Source organism: Lissotriton vulgaris, chromosome 11, assembly GCF_964263255.1.
Source record: "Lissotriton vulgaris chromosome 11, aLisVul1.2, whole genome shotgun sequence".
NCBI classification, from domain to species: Eukaryota; Metazoa; Chordata; class Amphibia; order Caudata; family Salamandridae; genus Lissotriton; species Lissotriton vulgaris.
The window spans coordinates 385216699-385239142 of record NC_141699.1 but is presented as its reverse complement, the minus strand read 5'-3'; positions in this window follow the sequence as shown (position 1 = coordinate 385239142).

Genomic DNA, 22444 nt, shown 5'->3' with positions numbered 1-22444 from the left:
CACGTTCACCTGCCAGTGGAAGGTCAGGATGGACTCAGTGAGAAATGCCTGGCGTCACCCGGGCAGTGCTAGGCCAGCAGGAATGTGACCAGGTCAGACTAAAAACCCTAGTTTGAACTTTGATTAGCAAACGCTACCTTCCAGACACAATCTTTTGAGTAAAGAAAAAGTGCTTCTTTTTAATTTATTTTGTCTTAAACGTGATTGAAAATAAAAAAATCTTAAGAAGTCCCTAGATATTCGTAAGAAGTATCTTAAGAAATTCGAGTCATTCCAATGGCTTTCGTGGTCTTAGAGTTAACATACAATATTAGTGAGAGGCAGAAGGCGTAAAATGCCATCAACAGCCTAAAAGAGAAGGAGAAGGGTTAGCATGAAAAGAACGCTTCTTTCCCCTTCAGGGACCATACCCTCTCTTTACTCACAAGCACAATCAATGCGCCGTGCACCACCTACTGGTGCATTTTATTCTGTCTGATGCACACGCACAAACATGGACATGTTATACTTAAAACATGGAAGATAGTAGGTGCCTGCGCATTTCGAGGAAAGGCAGCCTGCATGGATGGTGTCAAGCAATTAATAATGAACATATAAAATACAAAAATATAACATGGATGGCACGTTTGCTTGCCATTTATTTTGTAATGCTTTAAAAAAAGAATATCGGAATTCTGACCACACACGAGCGTGCGCACACACACTTACGTGTGTATGTCTCTATGTGCGTGTGTGTGTTCCTGCATGTATATAACAAATAAGCCTCATAGTACAAATTTGTTATCACATGTCTCCTTAAATCGAGAAAAAAGATATATTTAATATTTAAAAATGGTAATTGTGAAGTATTTAAGGGGTGACATGACGTAAAATGATCCTCTGGATAATGTCATCACATTCAGCCAGTCAACAACTGATGATAGCTGTGGACAACAGAATAAAAAGAAATGCAGAATAGATTTTATTTGGCACCAAATGCACACGGCGCACATCAAACACATTAAAACTGGCATTCGTGTTGTGCAATTTTGTTTGATTGTTTGTAAAGGTTGTCTAACTATCATTTAATAATCAACATATAAAGTACAAAAATATAACATGGATGGCATGTTTGCTTGCCATTTATTTTGTAATGCTTAAAAAAAAAATTGGAATTCTGACCACACACGAGCACGCGCACACACACTTACGTGTGTGTGTCTCTATATGCCTATGTGTGAGTGTTCCTACATGGATATAACAAATAAGCCTCATAGTACAAATTTGTTATCACATGTCTCCTTGAATCGAGAAAAAAAATATATGGATAATATTTAAATATGTAATTGTAATGGCAATTGTTAAGTGTTTAAGGGGTGACATGACGTAAAATGATCCTCTGGATAATGTCATCACATTCAGCCAGTCAACAACTGATGATAGAAGTGTTGGAGCAAGTTTGCGCACGTAAAGCGACTTGCTCGGATACAACCCTCTCGAAATAACTCATAATGTACTAACTAACATGTTTTGTCTTATTAACAATGCACCACACGACATTTCTAGTATCTAGGGGAAGCTTTCCTAGTGCTTTTACTAACCGTAACTCGATTGAACTAAAATGGCCGTCACAACGCGGGAACTGTACTGCGCATGCGTCTGCCACACTCACGTGACATGACGTCCTTTCTGCTTTGGTGGGAATTCTTGCTTCTGCCACTAGAACTAAAGATGGCTGCTCTATGTTTTCACATGCTAACGCTAGCACTGCTGCTTTTATTAAACATTGTTTGTTTCGCTTAATTCTAATTCTATAGTTATAATAAAGTAATGGGAATAGAGTAGAGATAAGTGGTATACAGAACATTCATTTATTCTTTGTCCTAAAACTGTTTCTTTTCTACTTTGCTATTATCTCGTATTTGGGCCTGATGTAATCTTGCTGCACTCCATTTTGAAAGACTTGAGTCTGCGCACAAGAGTCCAAAAATCCTCGAGTCATGGCATTGAATCTGTGCCAATGACAGTCTTGACTGCGATGCGCCTGGGAAGATGACCCATTGAACTCTTCAGAGGAAGAGAAGAATATAAAATGTTTATAAATTGTATATCTTTTACAACATTCATTGTTGGGTGGAATAAAAAGTGCATGGGAAAATAAAGTTATGGGCGGGAATGCTAATTTCAATATTTGAATGAAATGACTTCATTCTGATATGGTGTGATGACCTCTCCTAGTCTTTTAACCAATCAAATTGTGGGAATACAGGAACTCGCAACATTGGGGGGTGGTACACTGCCCTGGAAAATGGTATAACTAAGGTAGGCTTAGCTAGCTAGATTGTCCGACTTGTCCGAATAGCTGACCTGTCACTGACCCAACGCACTCAATAGGGATCGAGAGCAGAGGTGCTGGCGGACACTCTGTCAGAAGATTCAGGAGCAGAGGTGCTGGCGGAGCACTCTGTCAGAAGATTCGATAACGCAATCGGGGTTAGTAAGGAGATCGATAACCCAATCGCGGTTCTGAGGGAGAAGATTCGATAACCCAATCGCGGTCCGACTGTTAGCCGCAGAGAGGGGTGTGACGCTGGCGTTGCACTTTAGCTGAGGGTACCCGATCCGACCTGCAGCCTTTTCAATTTGGCCTTCACCTGTCCTGATCTGAACCTGTCCTGATCTTTTACACCTGAACTATCGAGAAGTCCTGTCCTTTTGTACCAGCCCGTGGCATGGGTTGGTCTTCACACCATTCTAGGTAAATATAAATTCATGTGGGTATGTTATTGTACGTTTTCCCTTTCTCTCCCCTTCCTATATTTCAATGCCTAAAATAAGTTTCGTAACTTCTTTACATATCTTTGCTTTAATCATCATCTTTTTAATTGAAAATGCTTTAATTGCTGTGTATGGACTGTGACATTTAAGAATTTACATAGATAAAGAGTTTAAATATTTCCAGAGTCTGTGATTATTTTATGAAATGCATACTACCTCATTATTCTAACTCCCTTGATCCCTTAGGACTTTAGGTACAGATGACAAGGATTAGTAAGTCAAGGTGTATAGGTAAAAGTCCTAAAGTAAAATAAAACCCACTGATTAGAGCAAGGGTTACCTGGTTAAAGTATGCATATGTTTATGGGCCTAGGTGAGTATGGTAATTGATCAGGTGACCTGCGCGCTCTATCAGTATTTCATTTGGTAGCAGAGTAGTGGTTAGGGTTTAGTTAAGATAGGTAGTTAGTAGAATTTTAATTATTGATTTTTTTAATTGAATTTTATGTATTAACCAAACCTGTTTGTATCTGTTTTATGTTTTGTCTGGAATCCTCGCTGGCACAATAGCAGGTGGTACATGGAAGCCACTCTGCAGTGAGGTCACTTGCCTGTGGAAGTAAGTGCATGGTTAGGTAAAACCTGAAGCACTGTTTAGGGATTTTTTCTGTATAAATGTGTGAATAAATGATAGCAAAGGAGTTTGCTGGTGAAACTTTGGCCTTATATCACCTAGAAAGGGTAAGCCCGTGGGAGTAACAGGTTCTCTAATGCCTGTGTGAAGGGTAGGCGGAAGGGATCTACTCGCAGTGAGTGAAGGGTAAACGGAAGGGATTTACTTTCAGTAAAAGAAAATCTTTCCTTTGAATTAGTCACTCAGGCACAGTGGCAAATGTTTTTACGTTGTTAATTAATGAAATTGCATTTTAAAGTGAAAAGAAAATAGGTTCTCGTATTACCTTGCAAACAGGGGAGTCAGTCGCGGTGCTGCACTGACGTCATCTAGAGCCGCGCTGGTATTGTTTGAGACAGCGGGTGTATAGATGAAGTAATAGTGTAAAGGAGGGGTGAGTGCAGGAGCGTGAGAACTCGTCTCACGGGAAAATCCACACAACTATTGGTAGAATCTATTTGAATTCTAATTGTTGATTGGTCATTGAAAATAAGAAACGCGTTGGTATTGAAAGTATTTAAGTAAAGAATTAAGTGTCAGCGCAAACTAAAATTTTGATTCAAGTCATATGTGGTATTTAGATCCAGCATTTATAGGAAATTGCCCTTTTAGAAAATATTTAGGGTTTGCAAAAGAAGAACAAATTAGAGGAAGACCTTATATCATGTACGGAGGGAAGAGAAGAATGTCGTTTTTCAAAAAGGTGAAGACTTTCTTTAAAAAAGACAAATTTGTTAAGACAAGAGAGGGAATTAGTATTCCACAACCAAATACACCCACATCATACCTGATGATTGAAAGGGGCTATCACACCTGTGTGTGGTTATAAAACTGGCTGGAGTACACTAAAGCATTTCCAGAAAATTGTACTTTTAATGGCAGAATTTTGTATAATTTGAGAACCCGTATGAATGAATTAGATCCCAGACCTAGATTAACGCAGTATGAGGCACTAGAGGAATGGCAAACTGAGGCTTTTGAGCGAGAAAGATCCACAAGCTACAGAAACTTGAGTAAATTCTACCCTAGATTCCCACGAGAGACAAGAGATAAACAAATGAAACAATGGAGACAGTCCATGTTAGTGGAATGGTTATATCCTGTATTAACACTAGGAGACCTATTGGTCCTGTACGGAGCATGCAAAGTTTGTGCTAATACGCAAATTGTGTAGCAACTAAATCAACAACATCCTCAGATGCTTTGAAAATGTTATTTTACATGCTTAAAAGCAGATAACCAATTCACAAAAGTGAACTTTTACAATAAATACATTAGGCAATCAGAGAGCTGATGATATTGCCCCCCCCCCCTAACCTACGGGAAGGGCCAAGCAGATGCCTTGACCACAAAGAGCATAAACAAAAAGCACATTTTGTAGAACTTCAGTGGTGGTCCCATCCTCTTAGGACCACCCCAAGCACAGTTATTGGCAAAAAAACAATCCCAACCAAAGGCTCTGCAAAGCATTATGGGACGAGATTAGCAGTGGGCAGTGAATATTATAGTATCCAATATCAAAATAATTCTACAAAGAGCTGCAGTTCACCTAGTCATTACTAGATGTCCCTCACAAGTCAAATGAAAAGCATTGAAATTATTCTTACATCAACCTGCAATTCCACTAGTCGTTACTTGATGTCCCTCACAAGTCAAATGCAAAACCATTGAAACCCTTTCATCAAGCATTTGCATTTGACTCGTGAGGGACATCTAGTAACCACCAGTTAAACTGCAGCTCTTTGTAGAATTATTTTGATATTGGGGTGTCAAGGAAACAACAGCAACAGGTAATACAAAACTAGTTACCACTTGCACCTATGCCAAATTCTGGGAGCCAAGCTAAATATAATGTGGATACCACACATTGGGAGGGAAGTGGTAGGAGAGACGCAGTGACTTCACAATTACTTTTGAGTGACACGTTCTATGACGAAGATAGTTACTGAAGGTGCCTGAGAGGGGAGGACGAGGAGTGCACACTTGGTGCATCCTTGCGGGTAGATCAGTCAGGTTCATATATTGAGGGAAAAGTTGAGGGAAATGATGTTACCTTTTTATTGGACACTGGCGCTACCCGTTCTACTGTGAGAACAGCAGAGGTTCCAAACCTACCCCTCTCGGGAGAAGCGATCCACGTAGTGGGCGTTTCTAATAAACAAATTAGTACCCCTGTTACAGAACCAATGGAAGTCAGAATAGGCAATTTTAACGAAATGCATAGGTTTGTTGTATATGATTCTAGTCCAGTGAATCTGTTAGGTAGAGATTTGCTGTAAAAAATTAATTGCACTATCTTTTGCACCCCAAGTGGTGTTAACATTCAGACCCCAGATGAAGATGGAATTTATAAATTAATGTTAGCAAAACAGGAAACTGTAAATAAAAAGATGACTATAGATCTACCAAGTGAATTACAGCATATGGTAAATCCTGATGCGTGGGATTTTACAGGAAAAGATGTAGGATTAATGGCAAATGTTGATCCAATAAAAGTGACCGAGAAAGAATGTGCAGTTTACCCAAATATTCGACAGAATAAAATGAGCCCAGAGATAAAAGCAGGTGTTGTAGCAGAAATAGAGCGTTTGGTTGAAACAGGCATTTTGCAGGAAATAATGAGTAGTCCATGTTATTCACCTATAATTGGCCTAAAGAAACCAAGCGGGAAGTACAGGGTTGTACAAGACCTCCGAAAAATTAATAAAATTGTTGTCCCATGCTGTCCAGTTGTGCCAAATCCCGCAGTAATTCTGTATCAGATACCATGGGGAGCCGGATGGTTCACAGTAATTGCTTTATGTAATGCATTTTTCTCCATTCCATTACATCTAGATAGCATATTTTTATTCTCGGTCAAATTCGACGACCATGTTTACGTTTGGAACTGTGTCCCTCAGCGGTACACAGAAAGACCATCGATTTTTAATCAGATATTGAAGAAATGCCTTGAATCTCTGGTGCTGCTTGGACAATCAGCCCTAGTGAAGTATATAGACGACCTATTGGTGGCGTCTAAAACTCAAAATTACTATGTTGTTGATACCAACGCTTTACTGAATCATGTGGGTGAAGGAGGACACATCAACCTCAAACTCAGAAAGAAATCAGAATATTTCTTGGAGTTGTAGGTTACTGCAGGCAGTGGATTGTGGGATTTGCAGTTCTAGCAAAACCATTGATACAAATGACAAAGAAGAGAGCAAAGGACCCAGTAGAATGGGATGATGAAAGCATGTCTGCTTTCTTAAAATCACGAGAATGTCTCTGTTCAGCTCCAGCACTAGGGATGCCTGATTATTCAAAAGAATTTGCACTATTCTGTGATGCACAAGACAATTGTGCACTTTCAGTTCTGACCCAAACTCACGGTCTAATGAGACGTCCTGTGGCATATTTTTCTTCGATACAACAAAAGGAGGGAGAGGAAGAAGTGGATTCAGTCTAGTCTCCCCTGGCAATTCGTTTAAACAAAATAGAATCCACCCAAAAGGTGGTAGTGATCCCTAAAGTGATAGGGAGCACACAGTGTTGTTTAAATACCCCTCACACACCAACAGGCCCCTTGGTGTCATGCTTCATCATCGGGGCCTTCGCATCCCTCGACGGGATGCGGTGTGCTGCGACCCACGGATACGTAGGCGCACTGATAGTGAACTATGTGTTTGTGTGTGTGAGAGGAAGCGTGAGTGGTGAGGTGAAAAAGTGAAGGTTAAAAAATACCCTTTAGGGATCACTACCACCTTTTGAGTGGATTCTATTTTGTTTAAACGCATATTTTTCTTCCACACTGGATCCAGTGGCATCTGCATTGCCAGGATTTCTGAAAGCAGTAGCTGCAACTTGCATGAGTCTTGAGCAAAGCGAGTCCATTATCATGGGACATCCAGTAACTGTGTATGTTCAACATGCCATTGTGATTTTGTTAACAAGAACTAAAACTCAGTATTTGACTCTTAGTCGACTGACTAAGTATGAGCGAATCATATTAGGTGCAGAAAATGTGACTATCGCTAGGTGTACTGTTCTGAACCCAGCAACACTATTACCTGATTCATATTTTGCAGAAGTAAAGGAAGGAGTCGAACATAATTGTATCGACCTTACAGAATACAGTACTAACCAACGCCCAGACATAAGAGAAGAGCCATTGATAAATTACGAAAATGAGCTATTTGTAGATGGCTCATGCATGCGACATGAGGAAGGAGGATTGAGTGCTGCTTATGCTGTGTGTACATTGGGGGGTCCAGTTGAAGCATCCTATTTACCTGGAGTCAAGTCTGCACAAGTAGCTGAATTAATTGCATTGAAAAGAGCTTGCAAATTTGAGAAAAATTGGAAAGTAACCATATACACTGATAGCCAGTATGTTTACGGGGTTGTGCATGACTTTGGCCAACTTCGGATGCAAAGGGAGTTTCTGACTTCTTCAGGTACTCCTATTAAAAATTGACATTATGTAAAAGATTTGCTAGAAGCAATTCAATTACCAAAAGAAGTGGCTGTGGTCAAGTGTGCTGCTCACCAATACGGAAATGACAGAGTGACAGCTGGTAACAGATATGCTGACCAACTATCCCAACAATGTGCCACACATAATATGGCAATAAACAGGAAAATTGATACATGTGGAAACAGCTGCCAACTTATGTTGCTTGAAGGTGTGAGAACGTGGGAGGAAGTGAGAGACTTACAGAATGAAGCAGAACAGAAAGAAAAGGAAGAATGGGAAAAGATAGGCTGTCAGCGAAGGGCTGGAGATGGTGTCATTGTTTACCTTGATGGCTAGGATGTACCACGGAGATTCCCACTTAGGGTGAGACCCAATGATCAGATTGCTCAGGCAAACTTGGTTCAATGCGAAGAACATAGCAGAGGGTCTTTGCAAACTGTAGTTTGTCCTGGGAAAATTGGGAAAGCAGAAGGCCCATTTATAAGACTGCAAATTGATTTCATACACTTACCTCCTTGCCGAGGACTAAAGTATGTCCTTGTCATTGTCTGCCTGTTTTCAAAATGGGTGAAAGCCTATCCTACTCATAGGAATGATAGCATTACTGTAGCCAAACTCCTACTCAGAGAACTCATACCTCATTTTGGTTTTCCAGTAACGATTGAATCAGACCGAGTATCTCATTTTAATAATGAAATAATTGGTCTAATCTGTGAAGCATTCAAAATTGAGCAAAAGCTGAACTATGCATACCGCCCAGAGGTTTCTGGAATGGTAGAACAACTGAATGGCACGATCAAGTCAAGATTGGGAAAGATGTATGAATCTACTCTATTGGAATGGCCTGATGCTTTATCTCTTGTTCTGATGGGACTCATAAGTATTCCAGACAAGAACACAGGCTTGAGCCCCCATGAGATACTCATGGGTAGAGCAATGAGGCAGGCATGGGTACCAGGACACAAGCTGATAAATATAACTGATGATTTAGTACTAGAGTACTGCAAAGAACTGGCTGACCAAGTGTGTTCTATCTCTCACCAGGTTGAGGAAGACACTGTCGCCAATCGACTCCAGCACATGACCTGAATCCAGGTGACTGGGTAGTGATAAAAGAACATAGTCGAAAATCTTGCCTTGCACCAAGGTGGGGAAAGCCACATCAAGTGATATTGGTTACCAATACAGCTGTGAAGTGCAAAGGAATTCCAAATATGGATTCATGCCAGTCACACAAAAAGAGTGACTGAACCTGATGAAATAGAAGCTGAAGGTTGTGCAGCTGAGGGGTCTCAAGACATCTATCCTGAAGTAGCTGATGAGGAACAACCGAGCATCAGTCAGGATGAATGGATTCCAGTAGTCAACATACCTGCAGAAATTATGAGAACCAGAAGTCAAATGTATCTAGATAGTCAGAGTGATAGTGAGGATGAGATAGGAATAGAAGAATGCACTCAGATTACAGAAATCAAAGCCAATAGTAATTCTGAGGAGGACCAGATAAGGAAAGATCAATATACTCAGACATTCAACACACCTGTCAAAGCTCCAGAGTCTGAGGAGGGACAGATAGGTATTAGGGCAAAGGCTCAGGAAGAAGAAAAACAAAAGATCAAAAGACCTGAGCAGGACCAGATAGGTTTAGAGAATCGTGTTCAGGAAGAAAAAGAATGCAAACCAGGTCAAAGTCAAAGTAAAATTCTGAAAACTCCTGAACAAGGTCAGATTAGTATCCAGGCAGAAGAAATAAAAATAAGTCCTCGACAAAGTCAGATAGAGAGGAAATCAGAAGATAATACTGAACAAATTTTGCCACAACTGAATGAAAATAAAAGAGCATCTGAGGGCCTGGGTGTGTTAAAAGATTGAAATTTCGCCTTAAAACAATAAATGAAGAACCAGAGCAAGTAAATGAAATATCAAGTCAAGGTTAACTGCCTACAGAAAGACCAAGAAGAAGAAGTCAACGTTTGAAAAGACTAAATAATAAGTTCAGAGGCCCTGAATGGACCTATGTCATCCTTGAACATTTCGAAAACTTAGAAGTAGGGGATGAAAGTGATGGCGAACTAATTGTTGATCAGACTGACTAAGAAGTGAGACTAATTTGAGAGAAAATTCACGGATTAAAGTCTGTGGAAAAGTTACAAAGAGGGGTTAATTCTCCTAAGTCAGAAATGGCTGATTATAATGTTATCGGAAGACCGAAAAGAAACTGTTTAAAAACATGCTGTAGAATATGCACATGTAGTATAGTAATAGTAGTTATAGTATGGTTTGGACTGACATTAGCTATACCTTACTTAATGAGTAAAAATATGCAAAATGACACTAGTGTACCTCATCAAGTAGATGCACTTAGGAAAATAGATACACATGAGAAACCAGTTAGCATTAAACTGAATCAAGTAGATTTAGAAGCACCAGGAGAACTAGAATTACACTATAGTAGAGCAAAGAATCGAACAGATTTAAATGTTTTCGCTAACCAATTAGTGCATTATGTAGAGGCAATGGAGATTAGTGATTGCTACGTCTCTATGAAGTTACCCACATCAGTAGCTGAAGGGGTCACGTATCACCGTTTACCTCTGACATATGGTATTTCATGTAGCATTTTGTCTAGCTTATTCTATAGAACTGGAAGGTTGCAATAATATTATTCAAACTTTGATGTAGTTTTCCCTGAAGTTCCTTTACGTAGAAGTCTAAATCGCATCACTAGTATTAGAGACTCTACACATTTTATGAGTGATTATTTTCTAACACTAGGTTCAATAGATATTGCTGAAGCACACGAAGATAATTTAACATGTAAGATGCTAGAAAAAGAGAAAATATTTCTAAACTTAGTAGAGAAAAGGAGACAGGATTTGCTTTGTAAAGCCACTGAACAGAAACGAAAGATTCCTACATGGGCTGAAAGTAAAGAGTTTACCGTAAATGGCAAGACTCAAGATGCTATGTTGCTGGATTTTGAAAAGAAAGGAAAATTGTCTCCATAGAGAGAAAACAGACTACTATATTAATATGTTCATTGGTTCCAGTGAATGTGATCATAATGTCAAAGTAATTGGGGGTTGGGGATTCAAAGATGGATCTGAACCTGTGTTTCCTGGAATCTATTATATTTGTGGAAACAAGGCATATTTCAAATTTCCTGATCATTGGTATGGGAGTTGCTATTTTTGAATAGTATTCCCAAAAGTATATCATGTAAAGAAAATCACTGGAATCAATGGAGGAAAGAATGGATAACATGTAGTAAAAGAGCTAGTTTTGCTGAAATTGTAGGTGATATATTTAGTGCATTGATACCTTCAGTGGGAGTGGTTCTGAATACTCAAAGAATCTGCAAATTGTCAACAGTGGTAGATTGCTTATCCACTGACACTGCTAGTGGATTTCTAATGATCAATACCGAACTAGTTGAGGTAAGATCAATGGTTTTACAAAATCGACTTGCTCTTGATATATTAATAGCAAAAGAAGGCGGAGTCTGTAGAATGCTGAAAATGCAACATTGTTGCACTTACATTCCAGACGAAAGTGTGGAAAATAAAAAGTATGCAAGAAATTTTGCTCACTTGAGAGAAGAATTAAAACCACTGGAGGTTGATAGTCCATGGAAGAGACTGGTTAATGGTCTCTCCTCTGTAAGTAGTTGGTTTTCTAACAGCGGAAAAAGTATTGTAGGTAGAATACTGATGCCAATATCGGGAGTAGCCCTATTGATTTTAGTAATGATAATTTGGTGTAAATGCAGCAGAAACAAAAAGAAATATGCAGTGAATATGTTGCGTTTTTTCTCTAATCGTATTAGGGAGGCAAGAAACTCCCCAAAAGAACTCTACCAAACTGTTCTTACCCTGCAGGCCCCAAAACCAGCTGCTCTGCCCCCTAGTCAGGAACTATGTGAAGATCTGGCGAAATTTTTCCAAAATAAAGTGGAGACCATTTTCAACTCAATGGTCAAACTAAGAGTAACCCCTTAGAGGATAATCCTGAACTGGTAGAGACCAATTCCCAGGAAAGCAGGCTCTTGCGCTTCTCCCCGGTAAATGAGGAGGAGGTAAGGAAGCGGCTGCTGAGGCTAAAATCAGGTTCCCCTCATGATTCCTGTCCTTCTACCATAGCAAAGCTAGCTGTAGCACCGATAGCCTCTGTGCTCACACCATTATTTAATAATATGCTGGAAAGCGGGGAATTCCCATCCCGCTGGAAACAAGCATCAATCCTCCCCCTTTTAAAAAAACCAAATCTGGATATTGACGATTTGAACAGTTATCGACCCATCCCCAGACTGCCGTTATCGGCCAAGATTATAGAGGGAATAATGAATTCTCAGTTAAGCTCGTTTCTTGGCGCTGTGCAAGCTCTGGACCCATCTCAACATGGATTCAGGGCGGGGTACAGCACGAAATCGGCTCTAATTAAATCTGCGGAAGACATTAAGAAAGTGATGGACGCCGGAGGAAAAGCTGCACTGATCCTTTTGGACCTGTCTTCGGCCTTTGATACGGTCCACCACATGATATTAGCAAAGCACTTAAGCACTTAAGATCTTGAAAGCCTTTCTCTCCAACAGGAGTCAGGTGGTGACCTTGGATGACCAAGAATCCAGTCCGTTCATACTCCCGTAGCGGGGTGCCCCAGGGCTCATCACTGAGTCCAACGCTTTTTAATATTTATGTTTCTACCATAGCACCTGTGATCAGAGCCTTTGGTTTTAACTTAACATCATATGCAGACGACACACAGATTGTGGTGTTGCTGCTACCGGGAGGAGAGGAAGGCGCGGCCAGCAGGTTCAAAGACTGATGCTTGCAGTCAGTGATTGGATGGCAGGGAATTGCCTAAAACTGAACTCGGCCAAGACCGAGGTTCTCCTCTTCGGGGCTAGAGAGAATTTCTGGTCCCCAAGATGGTGGCCGGAAGAACTGGGCACCCCTCCTTCACCTGTTGCCAAGGTCAAGAACCTTGGGGTTCTGATGGACGATAAACTGTACTTTAGGCCTCAAGTAAATGCGCTGTCCTCAGCCACATTTTTTGTTCTTAAGACTCTACGCAAGATCCTGCCCTTTCTTCCAGATGAGCATAGAAAAACAGTAGTGTCTGGATTGATCCTGTCTAGGCTGGATTACTGTAACGGCCTGTTGCTCAATGCTCAACAGGGGCTTCTAAATAAATTACAAATTCTGCAAAACGCAGCAGCTCACCTGATCACGGGCATTCCCAAATTTGCCTCGGTCGCCCATGAGCTGGTGAAATTACACTGGCTGCCTGTGTGCAAGAGGATTGCATTCAAGGCATTGTGCTTAGTCTTCAAGGCACTTAAAGGGCTGGGTCTGCAGTGTATGACCCAGTACTTTCAGTGGTACAAACCTGCAGGATCACTGAGATCAACCGACCAGGGGCTGATAGTGATCCCAAGAATTAAGAAAGCCCGATGGGGAGGCAGAAGCTTCTCCTTGGGAGCAGCAAAGGCTTGGAACGGCTTGCCAGCAGACCTCATACAGATATCAGACTTGATGTCCTTTCGGAAGGTCTTGAAAACATGGTTATTTAGGAAATAAGCTTTGCGGCTAGTCTTTGGAGTGGTCAACCAGCGCCAGGACACCGTATGGTAACAGTGCGCTTTATAAATGTTGAAAATAAATAAATAAATATGAAAGGAAAGAAAATAAACTTTGAAGAAATGGAACTTAAAGAATTTAATGGAAATTTGTTCAAGAAAGAGAAAATTCTTCAAATGAATAATGAAAAGAGACCAAACATGAAGTTTGAAGAAATTGAGTTGGGAAAGTGTTGAAAGTTGGCAACTGTTTCATTAATTGGTGATGATATAAAATATAATCAAAGAGGGGGTTGATGGTGCAAGGTTGCGCACATAAAGCGACTTGTTCGGATTCAGCCCTCTCGAAATAACTCATAATGTATTAACTAACATGTTTTGTCTTATTAACAATGCACCACACAACATTTCTGGTATCTAGGGGAAGATTTCCTATGTGCTTTTACTAACCGTAACTAGAATGAACTAAAATGGCTGTCGCAATGCGGGAACTGTACTGCGCATGCGTCTGTCACACTCACGTGACATGACGTCCTTTCTGCTTTGCTGGGAATTCTTGCTTCCGCGCACTAGAACTAAAGATGGCTGCTCTATGTTTTCACATGCTAAAGCTAGCACTTCTGCTTTTGTTAAACATTGTTTGTTTCGCTTAATTCTAATGCTATAGTTAAAATAAAGTAATGGGAATAGAGTAGAGATAAGTGGTATACAAAACATTCATGTATTCTTTGTCCTAAAACTGTTTCTTTTCTACTTTGCTATTATCTTGTATTTGGGACTGATGTAATTTTGCTGTACTCCATATTGAAAGACTTGAGTCTGCGCACAAGTGTCCAAAAATCCTCGAGTCATGACATTGAATCTGTGCCAATGACAGTCTTGACTGCGATGCGCCTGGGAAGATGACCCATTGAGCTCTTCGGAGGAAGAGATGAATATAAAATGTTTATAAAGTGTATATCTTTTGCAACATCCATTGTTGGGTGGAATAAAAAGTGCATGGGAAAATAAAGTTATGGGCGGGAATGCTAGTTTCAATATTTAAATGAACATTCTGGTATGGTGTGATGACCTCTCCTCATCTTTTGACCAATCAAAGTGTGGGAATACATGAACTCGCAACATTGGGGGGTGGTACACTGCCCTGGAAAATGGTATAACTAAGGTAGGCTTAGCTAGCTAGATTGTCCGACTTGTCCTATAGCTCACCTGTCACTGACCCAAAGCACTCAATAGGGATCGAGAGCAGAGGTGCTGGCGGAGCACTCTGTCAGAAGATTTGGGAGCAAAGGTGCTGGTGGAGCACTCTGTCAGAAGATTTGATATCCCAATCGGGGTTAGTAAGGAGATAGACAACTCAATCAGGGTTCTGAGGGAGAAGATTTGATAACCTAATCGGGGTCCAACTGTTAGCCGCAGAGAGGGGTGTGACGCTGGCGTTGCACTTTAGCTGAGGGTACCCGATCCGACCTGCAGCCTTTTCAATTTGGCCTTCACCTGTCCTGATCTGAACCTGTCCTGATCTTTTACACCCGAACTATCGAGAAGTCCTGTCCTTTTGTCCCAGCCCGTGGCCAGGGTTGGTCTTCACACCATTCTAGGTAAATATAAATTCATGTGGGTATGTTATTGTACGTTTTCCCTTTCTCTCCCCTTCCTATATTTCAATGCCTATAGTAGCTTCTTTACATATCTTTGCTTTAATCATCATCTTCTTAATTGAAAAGGCTTTAATTGCATGTGTATGGAGTGTGACATTTAAGAATTTACATAGATAAAGAGTGAAAATCCTTTCCGAGTCTGTGATTATGTTTTTAAATGCATACTACCTCATTATTCTAACTCCCTTGATCCCTTAGGACTTTAGGTACCCATGACAAGGATTAGTAAGTCAAGGTGTATAGGTAAAAGTCCTAAAGTAAAATAAAACCCACTGATTAGAGCAAGCGTTACCTGGGTAAACTATACATATGTTTATGGGCCCAGGTGAGTATGGTTATGGATCAGGTGACCTGCGCGCTCTATCAGCTGTGGACAACAGAATTATAAAAAATGCAGAGTAGATTTTATCTGGGACCAAATGCACAAGGCGCACATCAAACACATTAAAACTGGCATTCGTGTTGTGCAATTTTGTTTGATTGTTTGTAAAGGTTGTCTAACTATCATTTTAGAGAGATACACAGAGAGCTTTAACTCGCCCGCTTTATGTGCCTACATCTGTGTGTCTCATGACTAAACCGTCTAAATTGCATCTGTTCGAGTCTACCTATGTTAATTTGTATCAATGCCTTTTTAATGTTGTTTTCCATTAAAAAAAATGTTTTTTCCTAACAAGAATGTGGAATAGTACATTTAGCCTAAAACAATCTCGAGAAATAGATAGATAGATGTAAACTATATATCATAGACCGCATGCAGTGTACCATTGTATTTTACTATCGGTATCTATACGCACACACACACACACATATTTATACATGGGTATTTGCGTGTGTGTGTCTATGTCTGTGTGTGTGTGTGTATATATATATATATGTATATAAGGATTTCCTCATGAAAATAGGAGACCTACAGTGGAATCCAGGTTACTTGCTGGTAGTGCTGGACATCACCAGCTTGTACACTATAATTGAACACCAACAGGGCTTACAAGCGATAAGACATACTCTAGAACAGCACCAGGCGCGATTTGCAAGACATAACCTGATGATACTGGAATTTGTTGAATTCTGCTTAACCCACAATGTTTTCCTGTTTGAAGAACAACTGTATTTACAGAAGTCAGGGACGGCGATGGGTACTTGCTTCGCTCCCAGCTACGCGAACCTTTTCGTGGGCTGGTGGGAGGAGCAGGTACCCAGGAGCTGTAGGGTTGGGCAGGAGGTGGGTACTGTGGTGTGTTGGCATCGATACATCGATGATCTCTTCATCGTTTGGAATGGTAATACTGAGACAGCCACTGAATACATCAAACTGCTCAATAACAACAGCCTCAACTTACACTTTTCGGGTTCTATTAGTCCGGTGGCAGCGGAGTACTTAGACCTGAGGGTATTTGTTGAAGATGGGCAGTTACACACCTGCTTGTTCAGAAAAGAGACTGCTGGCAATTCAACACTCTTTGCCAGCAGCAGCCATCCACCACAATTGATCAACAGCATTCCCTACGGAGAGCTCTTGAGACTCCGTAGGAATTGTTCCAGGGATTCGGATTTTGAGGCGGCTGCCTCTGAATGCATATCCCGTTTCAAGATAAGGGGATATGGTGAAGACCTATTACAGGATACGTTGAGAAGGGTTAACAAAACATCGAGAGCGAGTTTGCTCACCGCCAGACCGGATGGATCAGGCCGTGATGTAAACAAAAACACCAATGTCAATAAATTCAGAATGATCACCCCCTACTCCACTGGGGCCAATGACCTAAAAAGAATGCTTAAAAAGAACTGGCATATCTTGCAAACAGATACTGTATTGAAGGACGACCTTCCCCCCAATCCACTGGTGACATTCAGTAAAGCAAGGTCTGTGGGTGACATGCTCGTTACAAGCCATCTGGAAAAACCCCTTCCAAGGGTAAATACCTTGAGAGATCAAAAAGGGTTTTTCCCCTGTGGGAGATGTAAAGCCTGTGCGAATAGTAAAAGGGTTCTCTCATATACCATACCAGACACAGGAAGGAGCATGCCTATAAGAAAATTTATCACCTGCAGTACACAATATGCAGTTTATTGTCTGCACTGCCCGTGTGGCTTGCGCTACATAGGCAGCACGATTAAAGAACTGAAACTGAGGGTCATGGAGCACTTGAGAGCCATCGACAAAGCCGACCCCAGTTATCCAGTGGCCCGTCACTTCGTGGAGGTGCATGGACGTGACCGCAAATTACTACAGTACTACGGTCTAGATACCATACCCGTGAATGCGAGGGGTGGAGATCGCTTGAGACGACTCCGCAGACTGGAATCCAGGTTCAATATAGACCTCTACACGAAGCACCCTAGGGGTCTGAATGCGGGGGAAGAGATGGCGTTCCATCTGGGAAAATAGAACCACGTATATTGTGTGTAGGCCACATACAGTACAGAAAATCCACCTGTTAGCAAGTAACGTCTGAGGAACATTGGAGTAGGCATTCTAGGTGATCACAGAATACATACAGGGTCTTCATTGTAGCTGGAATGAGATGTTGAATATGACGCATGCTGACGCACTTGTCTGTTTGTTTGTCTTTACATTGTAAGATTCAATTGCCTTGTGAGAATACATAATTGACCTTAACATATTCGCACTGTCTGTACGCTCAGGAAATCAGGGCCCTTATTATGTTGAATGGACCTTGACCATATCTATTAGGACTTGTTCCTGTGTCTAGATCCCATCTATGCATAGGATTTGAACATTGTTGTGTCCCATGACTTGTATGAACGCATCTACATAACAATGTGTATGAGTATATTTTGAGTTATGGAGTTGCACAGTATAGCGATTTTTGAGATTTTTTTCAGTAACATAAGATGCCATGTGCCTGCAGAATATTGGTGGATTGTTATTTGGCATACTAGATAGAGGACCTTAGCCGATCCACGGCTTTATTTTATTCTGTTTATGCTTTAAACAGTATAATTTCTGTGTATACCCACGTCCTGTATGGATTTGCCCATCTATGGGCTCTATTGTACAACCTGTAAGACACCTTTAGGTTGCATACATTGATATTCAAAGATGGCGCCTACAGTCACCATAGTGGGGTTGTCCTCTATCGATTTCCATGATTGTAACCAGAAAGTGAAAATGCCTTATATAATCCACCTAAGAATGCATAACGTTGTTACCACACTGACGAAGGCAGCACGCCGAAACGCGTTTGTGGAGGGTGCCTGCGAGAAATAAATAAACGTGCACTTTTTCGAAAAGTAACCCCCGAGTGCTGTCGTCTTCTTCTTAAGTGAGGAGGAGTTGGAGCGTAATATATATATATATATATATATATATATATATATATATATATATATATATATATATATATATATATATATATATATATATAAAAGCTCCGAGTTACCCACAGGTTCGGGAAGCACTCCAACCACGGTGTACATCCATACACCCACAACCACGTCTCAGACTGCCGACGCGTTTCGAAATTCAATTCTTCTTCACAGGCTACATTTCACACAGTACACGGTGTTGCGTTGAGACCACATCTTTAATCCGTGCAAAAACATTAGCTGCATTCTGATAGGCTGTCTTTAAATGCCTCCTGATAGGCTTGGGTGTTCTGGGATATGTAGTCCACCAAGTACAGTTGCATGTGGAAATGTCTTTAAAAGACCCTCTGATGGGCCCCGAGGCGTGCGTGGTACTCCATAGGTGCCGTGGCTCCAAAAGACCAGGGTAAGTTTTCCTGCTCGCTGACCCGCTGCTGTCCTGCCTTCATGCGGTGGTGCTTCCCCTTACGGCTGGGTTGCCGCGTGTACATGAAAGCTCCGAGTTACCCACAGGTTCGGGAAGCACTCCAACCACGGTGTACATCCATACACCCACAACCACGTCTCAGACTGCCGACGCGTTTCGAAATTCAATTCTTCTTCACAGGCTACATTCCACACAGTACACGGTGTTGCGTTGAGACCACATCTTTAATCCGTGCAAAAACATTAGCTGCCTTCTGATAGGCTGTCTTTAAATGCCTCCTGATAGGCTTGGGTGTTCTGGGATATGTAGTCCACCAAGTACAGTTGGAGCTTTCATATATATATATATATCCTTCTTTGGCTTGGCTTCAGCATTTGGGGAGTACGATAATACCACAGGGCAGTCACGCTTCTTCACGGTTCGAACGTAGCTAATAAAAACAACAGTCCCAAAGAATCACAATTGCACAATTAATGGCTAATAGCTACGGTGTGTCCCTTTCCCGATGTGATTTGATTTGGAAATACACCCGCTTGTACCCACTCATGCGAATTCCCCTGGTGCCTAAGTACTCGTGGCAGAGAGCTCCTCTGAGCACCCAGAGGCCTAGCTAGCAGTAGTGCAGCACGTGCATTGCAGCTGGGGCCCTGGGTGCGAGGGCCTACAGCACTACTCATGGCTGTCTGCTTATCACACGGGGCTCTGGGAGGGAACCTTTCCCTTGTCTGCATTAGGGTCCCTGTTTCTGGGTTCCCTTTAACCCTGGCACTGAACAGCTCAGAAAGTCTTGAACATTCCAAGGAAGGTATGTTCAACTGTAAGAGGCAGCGCAGCAAGTGACTGGGAAATAGACATGGCACATATATATAAACGTTAAAAATGGGCACACTCCAACTGTAGGACCCGCACCTTAAAACTGCTGAGCAATGCCTCGGGCTTGCTGCTGACCAGGGCCCTTGCTTGAAGGCCACACTTACAGGGTCGAGAAAGCATCTTTGGTGCCCCGTACGCAGAGCTTTGCCATCCGCCTTTTGTTTCCTCCTACGCTGGTGTGATTTCTTGCCGTGCCACCGCTCTCAGCCCCGGCTCTCCCTGTCAGTGAGTCCTGATTCCTACCGGCACTGCGGCCAGAAGCTGCCGCCTCTAGAACCCATCCCCACACAGGTGTTGGAGCACAAAGTTAGTGAGCTCCCGTGCCCACGCCCACACCCTTCAGGACAGAAGACTGTACCCCCAAAGAGGCTCGGGAAGGGCACTGACCTTCACAATGCGTCCGTGCAGGCTGGGCACGAGAGCTCGCTGCCTGAGAAAAACAAACATAACTCAAGCCCACAGAAGAGTAAACTGGAAAGTCAAGATGCAATGCTATTCTCTCCCCCCTCCGCCCCCCATGAGGAAGACATGTAGCTGCGCTGATGGCAGTTTAGTGGAAGGGCAATGAATGTGTAATACAGTGAAATTCTTCCGGTCGGCTGAGCCTTCCCACTGCCCCCATTCAGCTGCCACTTGGCATTTTCTCACGAGCAGCGCCCTCTGGAAGGCTCGCCAGCAGTTAGGAGCCTGGCTCGCGAGCACCCGCCACCAAGAGTGGTTATTTCTACCCTCGTCAGGGCCAAGTCACGCCATGTTTTCGCATTTTAAAAGTAATATCGCCTTTCTGACCCATTGATGCTGGGAGGTAATGCTAGCTTCGTGCACGGCTTCCAGATCTCCATCGGAATGCAGAACAGAATGAAGTGAAACTACGTGCAAGTCTGCTTTCACTTTCGTCCGTCGTGAAAGCTTTCTTGTTTTTATGAAGCCTCATAAAGATAAGAAACCTTTCACGGCGGAAGGAAGTCAGAAAAGCCCGTCCAAGTGGGCCGTCTGTAAACGAGAAAAGTCGATGTCATGAAAAGCTCTTTCCCAATGGCTGGAAACAGTTTAGCATACAAGGTGATGCCGGCCAATGGGAAGGAGGGGCGGGGCTTAAAGCCAGTTACTGAAAGCTAACTAAAAACGTAAAATCTCGCCAGCGAGACTGCGCATGTGCGCAGTGCAGCCCACGCAGACGAAACCTAAAAATCAAGGCAGGTCTCGGGCAGAAATACTTAGCAATCAAGTTTGAGGTGGGGTTAACTCTGCATTTTTCAGGGCACGAGTTGGGGTTACACGAGGGTGGACGGCATCCTCCCACTTTTTCACAGGGTGGACGCAGTCCACTCTGCCAAGAAGTTGGGCTGCACTAAAAAAGCTGCTGAATTCGTCCCGGTGTAATTTCCAAACACCAGGAGACTTTCAGCAGCGCCTGCACATTGTTATCTGCTTTCAAGCTACAACAACGTGCAGGCAGGGACAGGACAGGGCTCTCTTATTTCTGACTCCTGCTGGGCCCATAACAAAGGCCGAATTCCAGGGCTCATCAGGCCTCCTTTTGTTGGAGTCTCCTGGCTTGCAGTAGCCAGGAGCCTCACACCTGATGCAAATGCAGCAGAGGGGAAACAAAGGCTCACACCTTGTTAGCAGTTACACATGCTTTAAAGAGGCAGCTTTTCACTTTGTTCAGGCCCTGTTTAGGAGATATGTATTCACTGTAAGAACATCAGATGTGTTGATCTTTTCCAGTATTTACACAAAATAAATTGCATTTATATAGCGGTTACTACCCCTAAGGAGGCGTTGAAATAATTTAAATACCACTATTTCTTTTAAAGCACTGTGGCTAGAGAAAGCTTAATGCTGACAAAAGGTAACATTGTTTTATGTGTAGCGTCCAAAAGTATGAATCTGGTTGTATGTCAGTACAACGCATGCTTTTACCCTGCATGCCATTACAACGAGGGGATTACAACGCAAGTCGTTACAACGACTAGCGTTGGGGGGCGCTGGATAGTGGAATAGTTTAATTTTCTATTCCAACTCCAGTCCCTGTGGATAGTAGGGAAGGTGTTGGATAGAAAATTAAACTATTCCCTATCCAACAGCGCCCTCCAGTGGGGATTACAACGAACGTGTAACGACTTTCGTTGTAATCCCCGCGTTGTAATGGTAGTGCGGGGTAATAGTTGTGTCGTAAAGGATGTTCCCCTATGAATCTTATGCCTAAATCAGGAGGGTTTGCAAGTATACTCGAAATGTGCTCAAATGTACTCATGATACACCTGCTAAACATATGTAAGAGCTTAATATCTGATGTCACTTCTTGTGATGCCAGTTCCTGTGATGTCATGCGCTGTGATGTCATGTGCTGCGATGCTACGAGCTGCAATGCCACTTGCATACTGATTAACTAGGTTAGTCACCTCACTTCTTTTTCTAGGACTTGTGCCCTGGCATGTATATACACAATCCTTGCTGTTCACCCCTTGCACGGGATGCCTCTCCGAAAGGATAAGGGTGTGGAAGGGCCGCATCAACACTGGAAGGAAAACGTCACATTTCGGTGACGCCATTACGTTCTAGAAAACCTGTCAAAGTATTAGGGTGACCAACCGTCCGTAAATTTCACGGACCTTCCGTAATTTGGTTCTCCCATCCATTGTTCATGAGGATCTCTTTTACGGACACCTACGTAATTTTG